The sequence below is a fragment of the Muntiacus reevesi genome, chromosome 5 (assembly GCF_963930625.1).
Source record: "Muntiacus reevesi chromosome 5, mMunRee1.1, whole genome shotgun sequence".
Lineage (NCBI taxonomy): Eukaryota > Metazoa > Chordata > Mammalia > Artiodactyla > Cervidae > Muntiacus > Muntiacus reevesi.
Genome location: NC_089253.1, coordinates 9,371,928 through 9,393,593, shown reverse-complemented (window position 1 = coordinate 9,393,593; position 21,666 = coordinate 9,371,928). Strand labels below are relative to the sequence as shown.

Here is a 21,666-nt window from a genome sequence, read left to right as displayed (position 1 = left end):
CGATGGTTCCCATAGCAACCCTCCAAGAGCCTCCCCTCCCCCTCCCCCAGCCCCGCTACTCCCTCGGCAGCAAGTAGCGGGAGCCGACGGCCTGGCCCAGGTTCACGTCCCCTTCTCTCTCCAAGACTTAGCACAGATTGAGGCCAAGCTGGGATCCTTTTCCTCCAACCCCACTCAGTACATTAAGCAGTTTACTAGTCTGACCCGCGCCTACGCCTTAACATGGCAGGACGTATATGTCATCCTGGGGTCTACCACCACCCCCGAAGAGAGGCAGGCCATTTGGACGGCAGCCAGGGCGCAGGCTGATCAGCGTCACTGCGCCGGCCCCTCCCCCGAGCGTCCCCCGGGAGCTCAGGCAGTTCCTGACACCGACCCTAATTGGAACTACCAGGAAGGGGGTGGCGGCCAGCTGCGGGTACGCTATATGATAGAATGCATTCTCGATGAGATGGAAACGTCCTCTCATAAGGTTATAAACCTCCTCAGACTAGATGAGGTGACTCAGGGGCCCGACAAAAACCCAGCCATGTTTCTTAATCGGCTGACTGAGGCCCTTGTTCAATACACTAGACTGTCCCCTGAGTCCCCCATTGGGGCAGCTACCTTGGCCAATCGTTTTATCTCCCAATCCGCACCTGACATCCAAAAAAAGCTGGCCAAGGCTGAGGACGGCCCTCAGACCCCTATTCGAGACCTGGTAAAAATGGCCTTTAAGGTTTACAATGCTCGTGAAGAAACTGCTAAGGCCAGTCAAAAGGCAAGGCTCAAGCAAAAGGCCGAATTTCAGGCAAGCCTCCTAAACCAGCAAACCCAGGCCTTGGTAGCGGCCCTGCGGCCGGCGACGGGCTCGGGGCCCCGAAACCCCCTCCGGGGGCCTGCTTCAAGTGCAGCCAAGAAGGACACTGGGCCAAGATGTGCCCCAATCCGCGGCCTCCTTCCAAGCCGTGCCCGTTGTGCAAACAGCGAGGACACTGGGCTAGCGACTGTCCCCAGGCCTCTCGGGCCCCGACCTCTAGGGGCTGGAGACCAGAGCGCCCCAGGGAGACTTCCTGCCCTCCTCCGGCCTTAGAGCTGCTGAGCTTCGACGATGACTGACGCCGCCCAGACTCGGGAACCCCGATAACCCAAGCCGAGCCCAGGGTAACGCTCCAGGTAGCGGGTAAGTCTATCAACTTTCTAGTTAATACGGGGGCTACCTATTCAGTCCTTCCCTCTTTCGGGGGCACTTTACGTCCTTCCCAGGTTTCGGTTATGGGCATTGACGGCCAACCCTCGTGTCCGCTCCAGACCCAACCACTATCCTGTCAATTAGATTCCTGCCTATTCACCCATTCCTTTCTGGTCATCCCCTCCTGCCCTACTCCTCTCTTGGGGAGAGATATTCTCGCTAAGCTAAAGGCCACTCTTCACCTAACTCCAGAATCGGCTCCCACGTCAGGGGCCTTCCTGATGCTACTTGTTGACCCTTCAACCTCTTCTGTTAATCCTGAGGTCTGGGACACCCGAGTCCCGGTGGTGGCCCGGCACCACCCTTCAGTCCTCATCCGGCTAAGGGACCCCACCTGTTTCCCAGCCCAGCCCCAGTTTCCTCTGTCTACCCATAACCTCAGGGGGCTAAAGCCCATCATCGACCGCCTCATGGGACAGGGTCTCCTGATCCCCACGACCTCCCCCTGTAACACGCCCATCCTCCCTGTTCAAAAGGCTTCAGGAGACTACCGGCTAGTGCAGGATCTCCGCCTGATCAATGCGGCGGTGGTCCCTGCCCATCCACTTGTTCCTAACCCCTACACCCTCCTTTCTTCCATACCTCCCGAAACCTCTCACTTCACCGTTATTGACCTCAAAGATGCCTTTTTTACCATCCCATGCACCCCGACTGCCAATTCCTCTTTGCTTTCACCTGGACTGACCCCGACACCCAGCTGACCACACAACTCACATGGACCGTACTCCCTCAGGGGTTCAGAGACAGTCCCCATTACTTTGGGCAGGCTCTGTCCCGGGACCTGGCCAAATGCTCGCTCCGTCCTAGCACCCTTCTCCAATACGTAGACGACTTGCTCCTCTGCAGCCCCTCAAAAGAGACCTCCCGACGACATTCTGCGACTCTTCTTAATTTCCTCGGTTCTCAGGGCTACAGAGCCTCACAATCCAAAGCTCAACTGACTCAGACTTCTGTTGTCTATCTAGGCCTCCAAATCACCCCTACCACTAAGGCCCTGACAGCAGATCGGTGTAGCCTCCTCAGGTCCCTCTGCCCTCCGGCCAACGGAGACCAGATATTGTCCTTCTTGGGACTGACGGGATTCTTCCGACACTGGGTCCCAAATTACGCCACTCTGGCCAAACCCCTATATACCGCCGCTAAAGAGACTCCCACGGGACCGCTGTCTTCCCCCACCAAAGTGGCTCAGGCCTTCCACGCTTTACGCTCAACCCTATTGGCTGCACCCCCTCTCTTTTTTCCCAATCCCAACTATCCCCACCATTTATACACTGATAAAAAGGGAGGGATAGCCTTTAGAGCCTTGGTGCAGCCGATTGGCCCTGAACTGCTGCCTATTGCTTACATATCCAAACAACTTGACCCCACAGCCAGGGGATGGTTCCCCTGCCTGCGGGCACTAGCAGCAGCGACAACATTGTACGCTGATGCTAAAAAGCTGATTCATGGTCAGCCCCTGACCATCTTCTCACCTCATCGCCTTGGTGATCTTCTAGCCTCTAGATTTCTATCTGACCTCAGCAAATCCAGGCTCCAGCAGTTTCACCTGGTATTTTTGGACAATCCGCAAGTTTCCGTGGGTCGCTCTCCACAATTAAACCCGCTTTCCTCATTGCCCTCCCTCCCCCTTTCCTCAAACCCCCCAGCCCACTCATGCCCAGAGGTCCTTGAGTCCCTTATGCAACCACCTCACAACCTGTTTTCCGAACCTCTACCAGATCCAGAGCTAACTTTGTTCGTCGATGGGAGCTCAAAGAGAGATCCCGACGGGAACCGAAGGGCGGCTTATGCTGTGGTAACCACCCGAAAAGTCCTAGAGGCTCAGCCCCTGCCAGCCGGGACGACCTCTCAGAAGGCTGAACTAACAGCCCTAACTAGAGCCTTACATTTAGCAAAAGGAAAAAGGGCCAATATTTACACAGACTCCAAATATGCCTTCTTGATTGCCCATTCTCACGCGGCAATCTGGAAAGAGCGGGGCTTCCTGACCACTAAAGGATCCCCCATCTGTAATGCCCCCCACATTACTCGACTGTTAGATGCCTTATCCCTGCCCAAAGAGGTCGCTATCATACACTGCAAGGGACACCGAAATACTCAAGATGCTGTCGCTCTGGGTAATAATATGGCAGACCAAGTGGCTCGACAAATCACCTTACAACAAGCCCCCGAGCCCTTGCTGGCTTTGAGATCCACCCTCAACCCAGATTATTCCAGCAAAGAAGCCAGAGCCTTGCTGGCACAGGAAGGGTCTCAGAGACACCCGTCGGGATGGATATTACTCCATAATAAACCGGTGCTTCCCGAGCGCCAGGCTAAGGCCATAATATCCCAAATCCACAATACCCTCCACATCGGACCAAGGGCTCTCTTTTCCTTTCTCAGCCCTGTCTTTTCTCCCCTACATCTCAGACAGACCATATATGCTGTCCACCGCTCCTGCCTAACATGTGCTTCCACTTCTCCTCAAGGAGGACTCCGACCCCCACAAGAGACTCACCAGCTAAGGGGACATATGCCCGGGCAGGATTGGCAGATAGACTTCACCCACATGCCCAGACATCGAACCTACCGCTATCTGCTGGTCTTAGTAGACACCTTTTCAGGATGGGTCGAGGCCTTCCCCACGGCCCGAGAGACGGCAGCGGCGGTGGCAGAGGTCTTGACGACCCATCTCATTCCCAGATTTGGGTTGCCAAACTCTCTCCAGTCTGACAATGGGCCTGCATTCATCTCACAAATCTCCCAGCAGGTGGCTACGGCCCTGGGCATCGACTGGCATCTCCACATTCCCTATCAGCCCCAATCGTCAGGCAAGGTAGAACGGGTGAACGGCATCATCAAGACGCACCTGACCAAGCTCGCCTCAGAACTGCGGCTGTCTTGGGTCGACCTCCTCCCTCTGGCGCTCACTCGCATTCGCACCACACCACACTCCAAAACAGGTTTGACCCCTTTTGAACTGCTCTACGGCAGGCCCTACCTCCTGACTCACCTCCCAGAGGGAGAGGCTCCCCCACTCGCGGGATACCTCCCCCTCTTCTCCCTCTTACGATCCTTGCTGAGAGAACACGCAGACCGGGTCCTGCCACAACCGACGGACGACGAAGGGTCGGCTCAGCCTCTGGCCCCGGGAGATCAGCTAACCCGGACAGACCCACTGGAAACCCAAGAACCCCTGTGGGACTTGATCAAAAAAACCTACGGGGCCCTCAACCACTCCAATCCTAATGCAACCCAATCCTGCTGGCTTTGTTACACCTCACACCCACCTTACTACGAGGCTGTGGGCTTAAATGCCACCTACAACTTATCCTCTCTCTCCAACCCACCGCAGTGTTCTTGGGGAGATCGCAAGGTGGGCCTTACCATAAAAAAAGTATGGGGTTCGGGGACCTGCTTGGGCACGATTCCTACGGATAAACAAACCCTATGCGCCCAGACTGACAATGACACCAGTTTCATCAATAAGACATACGTCATACCCGAAATCGGGGGGTGGTGGGTATGCTCACAGACTGGGCTGACGCCCTGTCTCCATTTGGCTGTCTTTGACCAGAGCAAGGAATTCTGTGTCATGGTAGTGGTAGTACCCAAAATTACATACCACCCAGAAGAGGTCCTCTACAACTTTTGGGACCGAGACACCCCAGCTCCTAGGCATAAGAGGGAGCCCGTTACGGCTATTACCCTAGCAACGCTGTTCGCCCTGGGGGCAGCCGGAACGGGTACGGACATTGCTTCCCTCACCACGCAACATCAGGGCCTGATCACCCTGAGAGTCGCCATTGATAAAGACATTGCACGAATAGAAAAGTCTATGATGGCCTTAGAAAAATCCCTAACCTCTTTGTCAGAAGTGGTGTTACAAAACAGACGAGGCCTAGACCTGATCTTTTTACAACAAGGGGGCCTCTGTGCAGCCCTCAAGGAAGAGTGTTGCTTTTACGCAGACCATACAGGGGTAGTAAGAAAATCCATGGCCAAGGTAAGAAAAGGACTAGAGCGCAGAAAGAGGGAACGGGAAGCCCAGCAAGGTTGGTTCGGATCATGGTTCCAAAACTCCCCCTGGCTGTCCACCCTGCTCTCGACCTTAATGAGACCACTTATAATCCTCTTGTTACTCTTAACTTCCGGGCCCTGTCTCTTAAATAGGCTCTTGGCCTTTATCAAACAACGGCTCAACACGGTCCAGCTGATGGTGTTGCGACAGCAGTACCAAGGGCTTCCAACAAACATTCCGTGACAAAATTAGCGGCAGACGCTCCCTGCCATCCCGGCCACACCCTACCCCTCGCCGCCCCCGTTCGGCAGGAAGAAGCCAGAAAAAACCGGCGCCCCTTGTCCTATAGCAAAAAGGCCGGGATGAAAGGTCGGGTGTGTTGAGTCCTGCCCTGAAAAAGTGCCGCAGACAGGTTCCGGAGGCTGGCTAAACTTCCGGGGACCGACCCCCCCCCTGCAGCCTGGTACTACCAGGAACGGACACAGAGCCCTTGGACACCCACCGCCGCTGTAGCCCGCGCTTTCTTCCTTATATAGAAGGACCTGACCTGGACGCCTGGCCTTGATATAAAACCTTTCCCCACCTCTCCTTCCTCGCAGACTCCCTTTGTCTCCTCACTCACCCGCCCCTCCCCGGGAGTTCTGCCCGAGAGCGACCGCCCAATAAAGGCCTTCACCACTGGTCCTTAGAGGTGGCTCTTTCTTCCCGCGGCGTTTTCTAACACTGACCTTTGCCCATTTAAAGTCACCTTCCAGGTGTCCTGTCTACAGCCTCCACGACATCTGCCCGGGCCTTCCACCCTCCCTGTATCTCAGCTACTCCAGTCCCTCGCGCAGTTGCACGTCAAACAGCGCACCCTGTTTCCCAGTTCTCCTCTAATGTTTTCGTTGTTCAGTCGCTCAGTCGTGTCCGACTCTTTGCGACCCTATAGACTGCAGCACTCCAGGCTTCCCTGTTCATCACCAACTCCCGGAGCTTGCTCAAACTCATGTCCATCGAGTCGATGATACCATTCAACCATCTCATCCTCTGTCTCATCCTCTAATAGAAACACTTCGTTAATCTTATGATTCTACTTGACACCTCCCCAACGTTTTCCCTCCCTTTGTATCCTTGTTATTACTCTTCACATTACCTAGAATTCTTTTCCTTACCCTCAGCCCTTATCTCCTTTCTGAAAATCTTTTTCATCTCTTAAAAGCCCAAGTCCCAAGACACGATGCTCACACCGACCTCTGAAATCCTGTAGAACCTGTTTACAAAGCCCTTAGTACGCTGTTTTGTATTTTAGTTATCTTTGTATAGCTTATCTTACTGTATCCAACCAAATGCCCAACATGATGCAGAAAATGGTCCTTAGATAAATGTTGAATTAGGTTGTTGAAGGATGATTTCAAACATCCCATTTTTAGAGAACAGAGAAAATCGCACTTTTAAAAAAGAAAGAGGGGAAGAGAAAGAAAGAAGAGAAAAGGGACATGAAGATAAATGTCCTGAGAATCTCAGCCTGTTGTAGAAAGAGCGTTGGATTGAAAATCAAGGACGTGGGCTCTAATCCGACATGGCTGTTAATGAACTACATGACCACTGAACTATCCTCTAAAGAACCAAGGCCGTGGGTTGTATGTACTCTGTAGTTATCACCGCGCTGAAACTCACTGACCATCTCCCTATTTAAGCGCACCGGTAGCTGACTGAACAAGACACCATTCAAACTAGCCTACAACAGAGCCTAGCAAAACACATGTGCTAATAAATGGCAGTTGTTCTTTTTTCCCCATACATGATGGGAACATTCTGTAACATTCTCAATTTTAAGAAGGAAAAAGTTTGCCTTTATCCATTGAGGAGGGATGCATACAAAACTATGTGTCTGATGAACTGGTAATAAAGAACAGTACACTTGTTTAATCAAACATATTTCTGAAATAGTTGTCTTCCCCTCTGGATATGTACTTTATGGAAGGACTTTCCGTGGCTGGTCTCTCATTAGGCTGAAATTATTTTCTTATCATTTTTTCCTCTAGGTCTTGCCATATGTCATTGTACGTAGAAGCTTCCATTGCAGAAAATAAAGGGAAACTGAAAAAGAGCTGTGCCAAAACAAATTCTCAGTCAACTACATCACAGTCTGGGAAGATGTGGAAAATCATTTGACAAGATCCTAAACAGTAAGCAAGAAAAGAGAAAGGTAACACTCGGAAGCCAATAAAACAAAATGGAAAAGAACTTAAGATATGCCAGGAAAATAAACAGATTCTGAGGGATTAAACTAAGTTTCTGGAACCTAGGACAACTGCAGAAATTCAGATTAATACATGTAGTAGCAATTCCTTTAGAGAAGATTTTATAAAATGATGAGTTCTATTTATGGGACTTTTTAGAATTCACTAAACGGTTAGTTCTTTTGATTTCTAAAATGCTGAATAAATTTCAATATCTTACTATGCTGCTTTCCTGACTTTATTTAAGAGAATTCCAAACTACCCACTGTCCTGCAAATAGGTGATGTTCTTCCGGGTCCTCTGTGCCACTGTGGATGCTTTATATCCTCCTCCTAGAGTCTTCCTTCCTCCCTCCATCCTTCAAAACCCTTTCAGATCTCTGGGAAGACCTCCCAGACTCCAGTCAGCAAAGTGCATTGCTCCCATTGTCATCCTTCAGTCTTGGCTCAGAGCTCTATTATTTTCACAATCACTGGGCTCTGGCTGTATGAGAGCAGGTGCACACAATTGGGATCAGTGTGGAAAGTGATGAGGAAACTGATTAGAATGGCAGTACTCAATTATGAGAAGGTAGACACCTTACTGTACTGAGCATCTAATATATCCTCTGATCTCATTTTTTGGAAAAAAAAAAAAAAAACGTTATGAAAAGTTTTCTCCTGATGCTGCTCTCAGTGTATTCGGAGTGTCTCTTCACAGAAGCCAAATTGTGGGGGGAAATATCTAGAGGAGGAGGGTGCAGAACTAGGAGGGTGGAGATAAAGAATGCTCAGTCTCAGAAGACTTTATAATAAGTAAGGTCTAAGTTTACCCACTCCCACATCTTCACTTAGTAATCCTCCTACAGTTCTTCAGATTTCAGCTTCCTTAGGAAAGCATCTCATGCTGTTTCTAACGAGAACAATCATAGCATCTTGTACTTCTCACAGCATTTACCATAATTGTAAATCTACCTGTATATGAGATTCTTTGATGGGTGTCTGAGTCTACCGCTAGGTTCATGAGAGGAAGGACTCATCTGATTTTATTCACCATTGTTGCCTAGGCCCTACCCTATCATAGAGCCTGGCACATAATGGGATTTCAACACTTGTAAAGTAAATAAATATTGTTGCACAAAAGGACAGTAGGGTAGTGAAGTGAAAGTCGCTCAGTTGTGTCTGACTCTTTGTGACCCCATGGACTATACAGCTCATGGAATTCTCCAGGCCAGAATACTGGAGTGGGTAGCCTTTCCCTTCTCCAGGGGATCTTCCCAATCCAGGGATTGAAACCAGGTCTCCCGCATTGCAGGAAGATTCTTTACCATCTGAGCCACCGAAAGGAGGGTAAAGGGCATTGACAGAGATTTAAAGGGGCTGCTTACAGTAACTTAGCATATTGCTCATTATCAATGACAGAATGTTACAGGTATGAGGTCTAGGTGAGAGGGCACACTAGGCAACATGTGGGATCTTAAGGTTCCCAACCAGAGGTTGAACCCATGCCCCCTGCAGTGGAAGTATGGAATCTTAACAACTGGACCACCAAGGAAGTCTCATGAGAGGCTTATTTCTTCCTGACTATATATTTTGATGTCTTTTCTAACTTTCTGATACTAACTGGGAGTCCAACAGTTTCAACTCTAACACTGTCCACTTGGAATTAGCATCAAGTTCCACATGTTAGGGCTTCCCAGGTGCTCTAGTGAGAAAGAACCCTCCTGCCAATGCAGGAGACATAAGAAGTGTGGGTTTGATCCCTGGGTCAGGAAGATCCCCTGGAGGAGGGCATGACAACCCACTCCAATATTCTTGCTGGAGAATCCCATGGACAGAGGATCCTGGCAGGCAACTGTCCATACGGTCACAAAGAGTCAGTCACGACTGAAGCGACTTAACACACACATCCACAAGTTAAAGGGCTCACTCCCACATGACTGGCCCTGCTTTTAGATGCTGACTGCAAGTCTCCAGTCATTCGTTCTCCTGACCCATTGGATACAGATCAAGGATCACTGTGACGCTCTCCTTAGGTTGCATACTTTGCTAGAATTGGTCACAGAACTTAGGAAGACACTACTTACATTTACTGGTTATTAAAAGGATATGATGAAGAGTCAAATGAAGAGGTCCACGGTGCAAGGTCAGGAAGAGTCCCAGTGAAGCAGGAGGGAAGGGGGCAGGCACAACCTTTAAAGGATGACATAGCCATCAGTCAGTTCAGTTCAGCTCAGTCACTCAGTCATGTCCAACTCTCTGCGACCCCATGAATTGCAGCATGCCAGGCCTCCCTGTCCATCACCAACTCCCGGAGTTTACCCAAACTTATGCCCATCAAGTCGGTGATGCCATCCAATCATCTCATCCTCTGTCATCCCCTTCTCCTCCTGCCTTCAATCTTTCCCAGCATCAGGGTCTTTTCCAATGAGTCAACACTTCACATGAGGTGACCAAAGTATTGGAGTTTCAGCTTCAGCATCAGTCCTTCCAATGAACACCCAGGACTGGTCTCCTTTAAGATGGACTGGTTGGATCTCCTTGCAGTCCGAGGGACTCTCAAGAGTCTTCTCGAACACCATAGTTCAAAAGCATCAATTTTGGGGCACTCAGCTTTCCTCACAGTCCAACTCTCACATCCATACATGACCACTGGAAAAACCATAACCTTGACTAGACGGACCTTTGTTGGCAAAGTGATGTCTCTGCTTTTTAATATGTTATCTAGGTTGGTGATAACTTTCCTTCCAAGGAGTAAACATCTGCAGTGATTTTGGCACCCCCCCCCAAAATTAAATCTGACACTGTTTCCACTGTCTCCCCATCTATTTTCCATGACATAGCCATAGGACATGACAAAAACTGATTAGAATCAACTAGGTCTGAGAAGGTGGAAGGTTGGACTTCTGGTAGACCTTGAGCCTTATAACACGCTCATTGTAATACATTAGCTAAATGACACACCCACCAGTGCCAAGACGGTTCTGAGATCAACCCTACAAAGCCAAGAAGAGGGTGGCAGATCAATTCCTGGAAATCCCCACCCCTTCCCCCAAATAGTTGGGATAATCCTCCCACTCATTAGCCTATGAAATTACCTAGACCATAAAAACTAATCACCCCCATATTTCAGCACCTTTCAGCTTCTGAGATGGTCCATATTCGGTCTGTGGAGTGTCTTTCTCTCTAAATAAACCCACTACTTTCCTATCACTTTGATTCGCTGAATTTTTTCTTCTGGCTGTCCTGGGTCTTCACTGCGGTGTGCAGGCTCCTCTAGTTGCAGCGCGTAGGCTTAGCTGCCCTGCAGCATATGGGATTTCAGTTCCCCAGCCAGGGATCCAACCCACGTCCCCTGCATTGGAAGGCAGATTCTTAACCACTAGACTATCAGGGAAGTCCCTCTCACTGAATTCTTTCAGCAATGAGATATCAAGAACCTGCACTTCATTAAGTCCTGAGAACAGGGTGTGATCTCAATCAAAAGACTGTGGGTTCAAGTCCCCATCAAGATTTTGACTGGGTTCGAGTCCCAGCACGTGGGTTCAAGTCTCAAGTCTGAGTCGCATGGTTTCACCAGGAGCTTCTGTCCTCTGCTACCCTCCCATCACTTTGATGTGCTTAATAACCTAGAAGTTCCATCATTTAGGGGTTTTATGGTGGTTTCATTATGTAGGCATGATGGATTAAAGTACTGGCCACTGGTGATTAAATTCTATCTCCAGACCCTTTACCCTTCCAGGAGCTGGAGCTAAAAATTCTATCCTTCCAATCAAGGTTTGGTCTTTCTGGACACCACCCCCATCCTGAAGCTACCGAGAGGCTTGCCAAGAATGGCCTCATTAAAAGACATTCCTATCACCCTTATCACTCAGGAAATTCCAAGGGTCTTAGGCATGATGCCAAGAATTGTGGATAAAAAAAAAATCCTTCCATGATACCACAGTGTGGGAATTAATTTAAGGGCATAAATTTAAGGGTATATACAGTGAATAAGTAGTTTGTAATTACGATGCTGACAATGTTTTCAAGGTTTCAAAGGTAGTAATAAGCCACTAGGTTACACTTGTGTTTCACTGCAATTTATTTTTCACTAGGGAAATTAATGACATCACTCATTAATTATAGCACTCCCCTCCCCACTTCATCTAGCCCCAATGGCACCTTACTCTGAGTCATTTATTTGATAATTAGATGTTACACACTCATGAGAATGTGTGGCTGAATTAAACATTCTGGCACTGTGATAGCCTTTCTAGGAATAGAGGGGTGGATGCCTTTTAGTAACCTTGGGCCCCACACAAGAATCATGAGTTTAGACCTAAACTTCCTTTACTTCTTCTATACTCAAATATTTAACATGTCAAAAAATACTTTACAGTATAAACTATAGCTAAGCTGATAATTTAAGGGGAAAAATAATTAGACCTTGTCAATCTACACACTGCTGCTCAAAACTGTTACTGACAGGGTAATAGAAAGCAAATCATATACAACATATAGATTAAGGTATTAAGTCATTCATTCTCTCAAGTATTTGTTCAATGCCTTTTACAAGCCTGATGCTAGGCATATAGGAGACCTCTAGAAAAAAGTGAAAATAAGAGGCCTAGAGGATGTGATGTGAGCTTAGTGTACGACCTGCCCTCAAGAAGCTTCCAATCTTGCTAGAACAAAAGATTATATAACAAAATCTATAATTAAATACTAAGATAAAACAATTGTTCTACAGATATATGGGGGAAAGGCAACCAAATCATATTGGGGAATTAGAAAAGATTTCCCAGCAGGTCAAGGTTTGAAGGATGAGCTAAAAAAAAAGGGTAAGTTTAAAAAAAAACAAGAACAAAAATGAAAACAAGGCTGCCTTGCCTTTCCTCTCTGGAGGCAAACCAGGAACCTCCTACAATTTTGAAATGTTGGTAACTAACTCAACATTTTAAAATGTTATGCAGATGAAACAAACAACTTACGCAGTCTGAATTCCGTTTGCTGCCCACCACTTAATAACCTTTGATCTTTGTGTATTTGGTGTGTTTAATCTTAGCTTCCAATTTTTCACAGAAACTACAAATTATGTGCAGTAAAAACAAATGCAACTAGAATATCAGCAAGTGTTAGAGGGAAGAGACATACAAATAGTATGGAAACAAAAATAGATATGGTAAAAAAAAAATTGAAAAATGACAGATGTATGTATCTATAGGATAAATTGTTCATCAATAATGACATTTCTGAAGAACAAAGATCTGGTCATTCAATCATGCCTATACTGATGGCATCAGCAATAATGAGCAATAGGAATGGAAAGTTATTGTTAGGATGAAAGACTTTAACAAGTGTGCATCCAGAAAACAGAGATTAATTTTAAATGCCTAAATAAAGTTAATTCTGGATAAAGACCAGCATTTCTTTAGGAACTTAAAGACTGAACATGATAAAAACGCTGCTGTGAGAACTTCTGACACAGTCACAGATAATTCCATAGTTCAATGGCATTCCAGCTCCCAAGTTTCCCACTTGCGGTTGTCATCAGGGAGGTGGATTACTTCTGGCACATGTTCAACACAGTGGAAACTGGTCTATAGGAAAAGATCACTTTATTAGAAGGTAGGAGAAAAAAGCATGTTTGGTTTGTGATCTTAAAGACTGATTTTTTTTTAAGCAAACACTGTAAATATTTAAAAATCCAAATATTTTAAAAAGATATACAGTAGAAAACAAGTCTTCATCTCACCCTAAACGCCCAGTTTTCCTACCTAGAGGTGACTGCTATTAAGAGTTTCTCATATTTCCTTTCAAATTAATCAGCAATGTGTGTGTGTGCATGTGCTCAATCACTTCAGTTGTGTCCAACTCTTTGCAACACTATGGACTCTAGCCCATCAGGCACCTCTATCTCTGGGATTTTCCTGGCAAGAATGCTGGAGTGGGTTGACATGCCTTCTTCCAGGGGCTCTTCCCCACCCAGGGATTGAATTCACATCTCCTGTGTCTCCTGCGTTGCAGGTGGAATCTTTACTGCTGAGCCACTGCAGAAGCCCAGTCAGCACATATACATTTATTTCCATAACTTCTTCCTCAATGTATTTTGGAGATTGTTTTACATTGATTCATATGTTGTTGTTGTTGTTTAGTTGCTTAGTCATGTCTGACTTTTGTGACCCCATAGACTGTAGTCTGCCAGGTTCCTCTGTCAATGGGATTTTGCAGGCAGGAATACTAGAGTGGGTTGCCATTGCCTTCTCCAGGGGATCTTCCTGACCCACTGATTGAACCCACATCTCCTGCATTGGCAGGCAGATTCGTTACTGCTGAGCCACCAGGAAATTTATACTGATGACTGCTATTGGTGCGTCACACCCTTATGGCAGAAAGCAAGAAGGAACTAATGAGCCTCTTGACAAAGGTGAAAGAGGAGACTGAAAAAGCTGGCTTAAAACTCAACATTCAAAAAAGAAAGATCGTGACATCCGGTCCCATCACGTCCTGGCAAATACATGGGGAAACAATGGAAACAGTGACAGACTTTATTTCCTTGGGCTCCAAAATCACTGCAGATGGTGACTCCAGCTGTGAAATTAAAAGACTTGCTCTTTGGAAGAAAAACTATGACAAAACTAAACTGCATATTAAAAACCAGAGACATTACTTTGCCAACAAAAATCCATCTAGTAAAAGCTATGGTTTTTCCAATGGTCATGTATGGATGTGAGAGTTGGACCATAAAGAAAGCTGAGCACTGAAGAATTGGTGCTTTTGAACTGTGGTATTGGAGAAGACTCTTGAGAGTCCCTTGGACAGCAAGGAGATCCAACCAGTCCATCCTAAAGGAAATCAGTCCTGAATATTCATTGGAAGGACTGATGTTGAAGCTGAAACTCCAAAACTTGGTCACCTGATGCGAAGAATTGACTCATTGGAAAAGACCCTGATGCAGGGAAAGATTGAAGGCGGGAGGAGAAGGGGATGACAGAGGATGAGATGATTGAATGGCATCACTTTGAGATGACTCAATGGACATGAGTTTGGGTAAACTCCGGGAGTTGGTGATGGACGGCCTGGCGTGCTGCAGCCCATGGGGTCACAAAGAGTTGGACATGACTGAGCAACATCAATAAGCAGGGAACACCATAAATTCAAATCAGTCAGTTCAGTCACTCAGTCGTGTCTTTGGGACCCCATGAACCACAGCACATCAGGCCTCCCTGTCCATCACCAACTCCTGGAGTTTACTCAAACTCATGTCCATTGAGTTGGTCATGCCATCCAATGATCTCATCCTCTGTCATCCCCTTTTCCTCCCACCTTCAATCTTTCCCAGCATCAGGGTCTTTTCCAATGAGTCAGTTCTTTGCATCAGGTGCCCAAAGTATTGGATTTTCAGCTTAATACCTATCAGTCCCTCCAATGAATATTCAGGACTAATTTCGTTTAGAATGGACTGGTTGGATCTCCTTGCAGTGCAAGGGACTCTCAAGAGTCTTCTCCAACACCACAGTTCAAAAGCAACAATTCTTCAGTGCTCGGCCTTCTTTATGGTCCAACTCGCACATGACTGGTGCGAGTGACTGGTGGAAAAACCATAGGTTTGACTAGATGGACCTTTGTTGGCAAAATAATGTCTCTGCTTTTTAATATGCTCTCTAGGTTGGTCATAGCTTTTCTTCCAAGGAACAAGTGTCTTTTAATTTTATGGCTACAGTCACCATCTGCAGTGATTTTGGAACCCAAAAAATCAAAGTCTCTTGCTGTTTCCATTGTTTCCATCTATTTGCCATGAACTGATGAGAGCAGATGTCATGATCTTAGTTTTCTGAATGTTGAGTTTTAAGCCAACTTTTTCACTCTCCTCCTTCACTATCATCAAGAGGTTCTTTAGTTCTTCACTTTCTGCCATGAGGGTGGTGTCATCTGCATATCTGAGGTGACTGATATTTCCCCCAGCAATCTTGATTCGAGCTTGCGCTTTTTCTAGCCCAGCGTTTCTCATGATGTACTCTGCATATATGTTAAATAAGCAGGGTGACAATATACAGCCTTGATGTCTCCTTTCCCAATTTGGAACCAGTCAGTTGTCCCATGTCCAGTTCTAACTGTTGCTTCTTGACCTGCATACAGGTTTCTCAGGAGACAGGTCAGGTGGTCTGGTATTCCCAACTCTTAAAGTATTTTCCAGAGTTTATTGTGACCCACACAGTCAACGGCTTTGGCATAGTCAATAAAGCAGAAGTAGATGGTGTTCTGGAACTCTCTTGCTTTTTCAGTGATCCAGTGGATATCAGCAATTTGATCTCTGGTTCCTCTGCCTTTTCTAAATCCAGCTTGAACATCTGGAAGTTCACAGTTCACATATTGTTGAAGCCTGGCTTGGAGAATTTTGAGCATTACTTTACTAGCATGTGAGGTGAGTGCAATTGTGCAGTAGTTTGAACATTCTTTCTGGAGAAGGAAATGGTAACCCACTCCAGTATTCTTGCCTGGAAAATCCCATGGATGGAGGAGACATGGTAGGCTATAGTTCATGGGGTCACAACAAGTCGGACACAACTGAGCGACTTCACTTTCATTTGAACATTCTTTGGCATTGCCTTTCTTGGGATTGGAATGAAAACTGACTGTTTCCAGTCCTGTGGCCACTGCTGAGCTTTCCAAATTTGTTGGCATATTGAGTGCAGCACTTTCACAGCATCATCTTTAAGGATTTGAAATAGCTCATCTGGAATTCCATTACATTCACTAGTTTTGTTCATAGTGATGCTTCCTAAGGCCCACTTGAGTTCACATTGCAGGATGTCTGGCTCTAGGTGAGTGATCACACCATCGTGATTATCTGGGTCATGAAGATCTTTTTTGTATAGTTCTTCTGAGTATTCTTGCCACTTCTTCTTAATATCTTCTGCTTCTGTTAGGTCCATACCATTTCTGTCCCTTATTGAGCCCACCTTTGCATGAAATGTTCCCTTGGTATCTCTAATTTTCTTGAAGAGATCTCTAGTCTTTCCCATTCTATTGTCTTCCTCTATTTCTTTGCATTGATTGCTGAGGAAGGCTCTCTTATCTCTCCTTGCTATTCTTTGGAACTCTGCATTCAAATGGGTATATCTTTCCTTTTCTCCTTTGCCTTTAGCTTCTCTTCTTTTCTCAGCTATTTGTAAGGCCGCCTCAGACAAGCATTTTGCCTTTTTGCCTTTCTTTTTCTTGGGGATGGTCTTGATCACTGCCTCTTGTACAATGTCACAAACCTCTATCCACAGTTCTTCAGGCACTGTGTCTATCTGATCTGATCCCTTGAATCTATTTGTCAGTTCCACTGTATAATCTTAAGGGATTTGATTTAGGTCATACCTGAATGGTCTAGTGGTTTCCTCTAGACCTAGAGAACTATTAGGGGAGTAAAAGTTACAGTACTTTGGGTTGATTGGACACGGATGTGATTGAATGGAAAGAATATGAGAGGAATACCAGACTTCTGGATTGGCCTGCTCAGTGATTGGTATTAGTCACCAAGGTAAGAAGGAGCAAGTACAAGGAGAAAGAAGTTCGTGAGTTTTGAACATTTGACCTTGACCTTCTAGAGCATGTAGGTGGTTATGTCCAATAAAGAGTAGAATATGTAGATCTGAAGCTTAACAGGAGACCCACACACTAATAGCAGTCATCAGTATATATTCCATAGCTGACACTACGAGAATGGACTAGGTCACCTAAGGGTTACACATTTGTTGATGGAGCAAAAGGAAGAGATGATGGAACTTTAAGGAAAGGAGATATGTAAGCGATGGTGGTAGTTTATTCGCTAAGTCGTGTCTGACTCTTTGTGACCCCATGGACGGCATAGCCTGCCAGGCTCCTCCATGGGATTTCCCAGGGAAGAATACTGGAGTGGGTAGCCCTTGCCTTCTCCAGGGGATCTTTCCAACCCAGGGATGGAACCTGAGTCTTCAGCATTACAAGCAGATTCTTTATTGTCTGAACCACCAGGGAACACCATATTTAAGTGGTAGGTAAAAGAAAAGGAGATAAGAAAAGCAGTTTGAAAAAAAAAAAAAAAAAGGCCTTTAATGAACATTCAAAAATTCAATAAAATTGACATAACAGAAGATTCAAATATTGGCATAATAACAGATTCAAATAATTTTATCTTATTTGAAATTCACAACAGCCCCAAGATATAATATTTAAAGAAGATGTTACTATCAGAGTCCCCTTTTTAATAGGCAACTTAGGCTGATTTAGATGACTAGCCTAAGATTTCACACTTTTTAAATAGTATTGCTGGAACTATAACCCAAGTCTTTCCCAGATTCTACAGATCTTCATTCCTCCATGCTGACTTTAATTTGCTTATGATTCATAGCTATACAGACTAGTGAAACCAGAAGTGGGAAAGAGATGAAGCTAGTACAATTGCAACCTCTCCCAATAGCCTATCTTTCCATGCTTTTTATACAGTAGGTAATTAAGGCTCAGAGAAAGTTTTTAAAAAGACTCTGTGGACTAAGGATGCTACCTGTCTTATCGGTAAACAAAGTATGTCACATTGGGACATCACAGTCATTACAGACATTACAGTCTCCTCCCATCCCTATGGTGAGCTCTGAGGGAACTCTGAATAAAAACTGCAGGTACTGGCCCCTAGAAGGTTAAGATGCATATCAAAGCAATGGTTTCTTTTTCTTCTTTCTTAATATATGTATTTTACTGAAGCATAGTTGACTTATAATGTTTCAGGTACACAGCAAGGTGATTCAGTTATACATATAACACATATATTATTTTTGAGATTATTTTCTATTATCATAAGATATTGACTATAATTTCCTGTCATGTCCAGGGAATTTTTCCCAACCCAGGATTTGAACCCAGGTTTCCCACATTGTAGGTGGATTCTTTACCATCTGAGCAACTTGGGAAGTCCTATAGTTCCCTGTGCTATACAGTAAACTTTTGTTGCTTGTTGCATATCTATTTTTTTAAATTAAAAATCTAGCATTCTATTCCTACTAAACCAAACGAGTGGAATCAAACTGTTATAAATTTTTTAGTTAGGTAAAACTTCATACATTTTCTAAAAAAAAAAAAAAAAATATATATATATATAACATATATTACACATGCTATTTTATATATGTATACAAAAGCTTTTCTATTATGCTTGATAAACAAAGCAATGAGCCCAGACTCTTGCATCTTTCCGTACATAGAAAAATGCTAAATTCATTAACTTGAGATGTCTGGTTTCCTATAATTAACAGCAATCTACCTGGCTTTTGATGCAAAAACTCCTAAACACCTTGGCTCTTCCCTGCCTCTTTGGAGGAATCCCTCAGAGATACCTGAGAAGCTTTCTCCCAGTCTTGAAGTGCTCAGAATGCCTGCCAAACAAAACATAATTCCCAACTTTGAGTGTACATTTTTTTTCTGTTGACAACATCTGACCTTAAAACTCTACTTCCGGGCGGCCTGCGTGCGCGCGCGTCGGGCCACGTGGGAGCGGCGCGGCGCCGTTGCCCCGCCCTCCCTCGGGGGCAGGCGCCAGCATTGGCTGCGTCTCCGGGCATTTGAATTGCGCTTCCGCCATCTTTCCAGCCCTCAGTCAGACGGGCGTGGAGACGCTTCTGGAAGTAACATCGCGATGGCCGCCCAAGGAGAACCCCAAGTTCAGTCAAACTTGTTTTGGTTGGTGATGGTGGTACTGGAAAAACTACATTCGTGAAGCGTCATCTGACTGGTGAATTTGAGAAGAAGTATGTAGCTACCTTGGGTGTTGAGGTCCATCCTCTTGTGTTCCATACCAACAGAGGACCTATTAAGTTCAATGTATGGGATACAGCTGGTCAGGAGAAATTTGGTGGACTGAGAGATGGCTATTATATACAAGCTCAATGTGCCATTATAATGTCTGACAAAACATCAAGAGTTACTTACAAGAATGTGCCTAACTGGCATAGAGATCTGGTACGAGTGTGTGAGAACATCCCAATTGTGTTGTGTGGCAACAAAGTGGATATTAAGGACAGAAAGGTTAAGGCAAAGTCAATTGTCTTCCACCGAAAGAAGAATCTTCAGTACTATGATATTTCTGCCAAAAGTAACTACAACTTTGAAAAGCCCTTCCTCTGGCTTGCTAGAAAATTGATTGGAGACCCTAACTTGGAGTTTGTCGCCATGCCTGCTCTTGCCCCGCCAGAGGTGGTCATGGACCCAGCCTTGGCAGCACAGTACGAGCACGATTTAGAGGTTGCTCAGACAACTGCTCTCCCGGATGAAGATGATAACCTGTGAGAAAGTGAAGCTGGGGCCCAGCGTCAGAAGTCTAGTTTTATAGGCAACTGTCCTGTGATGTCAGTGGTGCAGCGTGTTTGCCACTTTATTGTATAGCTAAGCAGAACATGTGCTTAATCTTTGCATGCTGAAGGAGATGGATGGGCTTTGGAGTGAATGTGGCAGTTTAAAAAAAAAAAAAAACCTTCATTTTTTGGACCTGCATATTTAGGTGTTTTGGAACACAGTTGTTTCTCCTTGAGTTTCAAATATAAGACTGCTATAGTTACGTGACAATATTGAGAGGTGGAATCTTGTTTGTTACTGTCATTCCCATTCCTTTTCGTTTAGAATCAGAATAAAGTTGTATTTCAAATATCTAAAAAAAACAAAAAACAAAAAACTCTACTTCTTACAAAACTGACCTAAAATCCCAATTCTCTAGCATTCACAAGCAAAAGGGCATTAATAGTTTGCTTAAATGTACTGTGCTGTTCTTAGTCACTCGGTCATGTCTGACTCTTTGCAACCCCATGGACTGTATGTAGCCCACCAGGCTCCTCTGTCTATGGGATTCTCCAGGCAAGACTACTGGAGTGGGTTGCCATGCCCTCTTCCAGAGGATCTTTCTGATCCAGTAATGGAACCGAGGTCTCCTGCATTGCAGGCGGATTCTTTACCAGCTGAGTTACCAGGGGAGCCCTTGTATAAAGATACATGTGCTCAGAAAAGAAACTAACTAGCATCTTTTCTATATTATAATCAGTTGAGTGTGAACTTTGGGACTTCTTAAGGTCTTGTTCTATCCCATATGATGTTTTAGATTTCATGCAAATATACTGGTCATGGGGGATACCCTATGTAGTTTTCACTAGCATGACATGAATGAGTGTTAGGGATAAGTAAACCATCTCCTTATAAAGATATTAACACAGCATCATAATTGTGGGCCTGCAAAGACTTAGAAATATTTTCACCATAAATCATCCTGTAAGTGAAATCTGTCCCCCAGGATTTGACCTGAAAGAACAGAACTTGGTCATCAGGTTTCAAATATGCGGCAGATCAGATGGCAGGGAGGACAGGGCAGCCATCTTCACTCCTTGGAGCAGGGAGAGCTTACCATTTAGAGGGGGAATTGGCATCAGGTTGGTTCATGGGTTATCAGGGACACTAGCAGAATGGTACACCTCCCCATCGCCCCTTTAATAAGCCATCATGGTGGTTAAAGTTAGAATAACCATTAGCGGGGGCGTGGGGCAAGCCTGCAGGAAGCTCTGCCAGGCGAAGGTCTAAGTGAGGCAGGCACTGGTCAAGCAGGGGATGCATAGAGAGCAAGAGAACAGGCCGTCTTGGGTGGCCTGATCCTACAGATGGCATGTGGCAAAACTGGTATGGATGTTTTGGTATGGAAGTTGAAAAGCTTGGTTGGTTATTTTCTCACTATCGTCACTACGCTTCCTGCTCCCAGTGGAAGGATTCTTACAGTTTTGACAGCACTTTCAGGGTCTGGCCCCTAACGCATTACAAATCTTTTAGTCATCAGATGATAACCCATCTCTACTGACAGCTTTTTTTATTTATGTATTTAACTTTAGCTGCAGCACGCGGGCTCTTCACTGAGTCATGAAGGCTCTTTCATTGTGGCATACGGACTCTCCAGTTGCAGAGCACAGGCTTCAGCAGTTGTGGCACTTGGGTTTAGTCGGGTAAGGGGACTTGGGTAATTCCCACGGCATGTGGGATCTTAGTTCCCTGACCAGAGATGGAAACTGTGTCCCTTGCTGGCAAGGCAGACTCTTACCACTGGACCACCAGGGAAGTCCCCTGGGAATGTTAACTGGTACACCTTTTCCAGAATGAAACAGTATCTTGGAATGAATGATTTAGTTTCCTCCTCTTTCCCTCTGCTAAAGAAACATTAACTCAGATATAAACAGGTATGTACACAGATATGAAAAG

At 45.6% G+C, this 21,666-nt stretch overlaps 1 pseudogene; it reads left to right on the top strand.

Annotated features, from left to right (window-relative positions):
* Nucleotides 1-18,973: 18,973 nt before the first annotated feature.
* Nucleotides 18,974-19,896, top strand: LOC136168874 (GTP-binding nuclear protein Ran-like; annotated as a pseudogene).
* The last annotated feature ends 1,770 nt before the right edge of the window (nucleotides 19,897-21,666 follow it).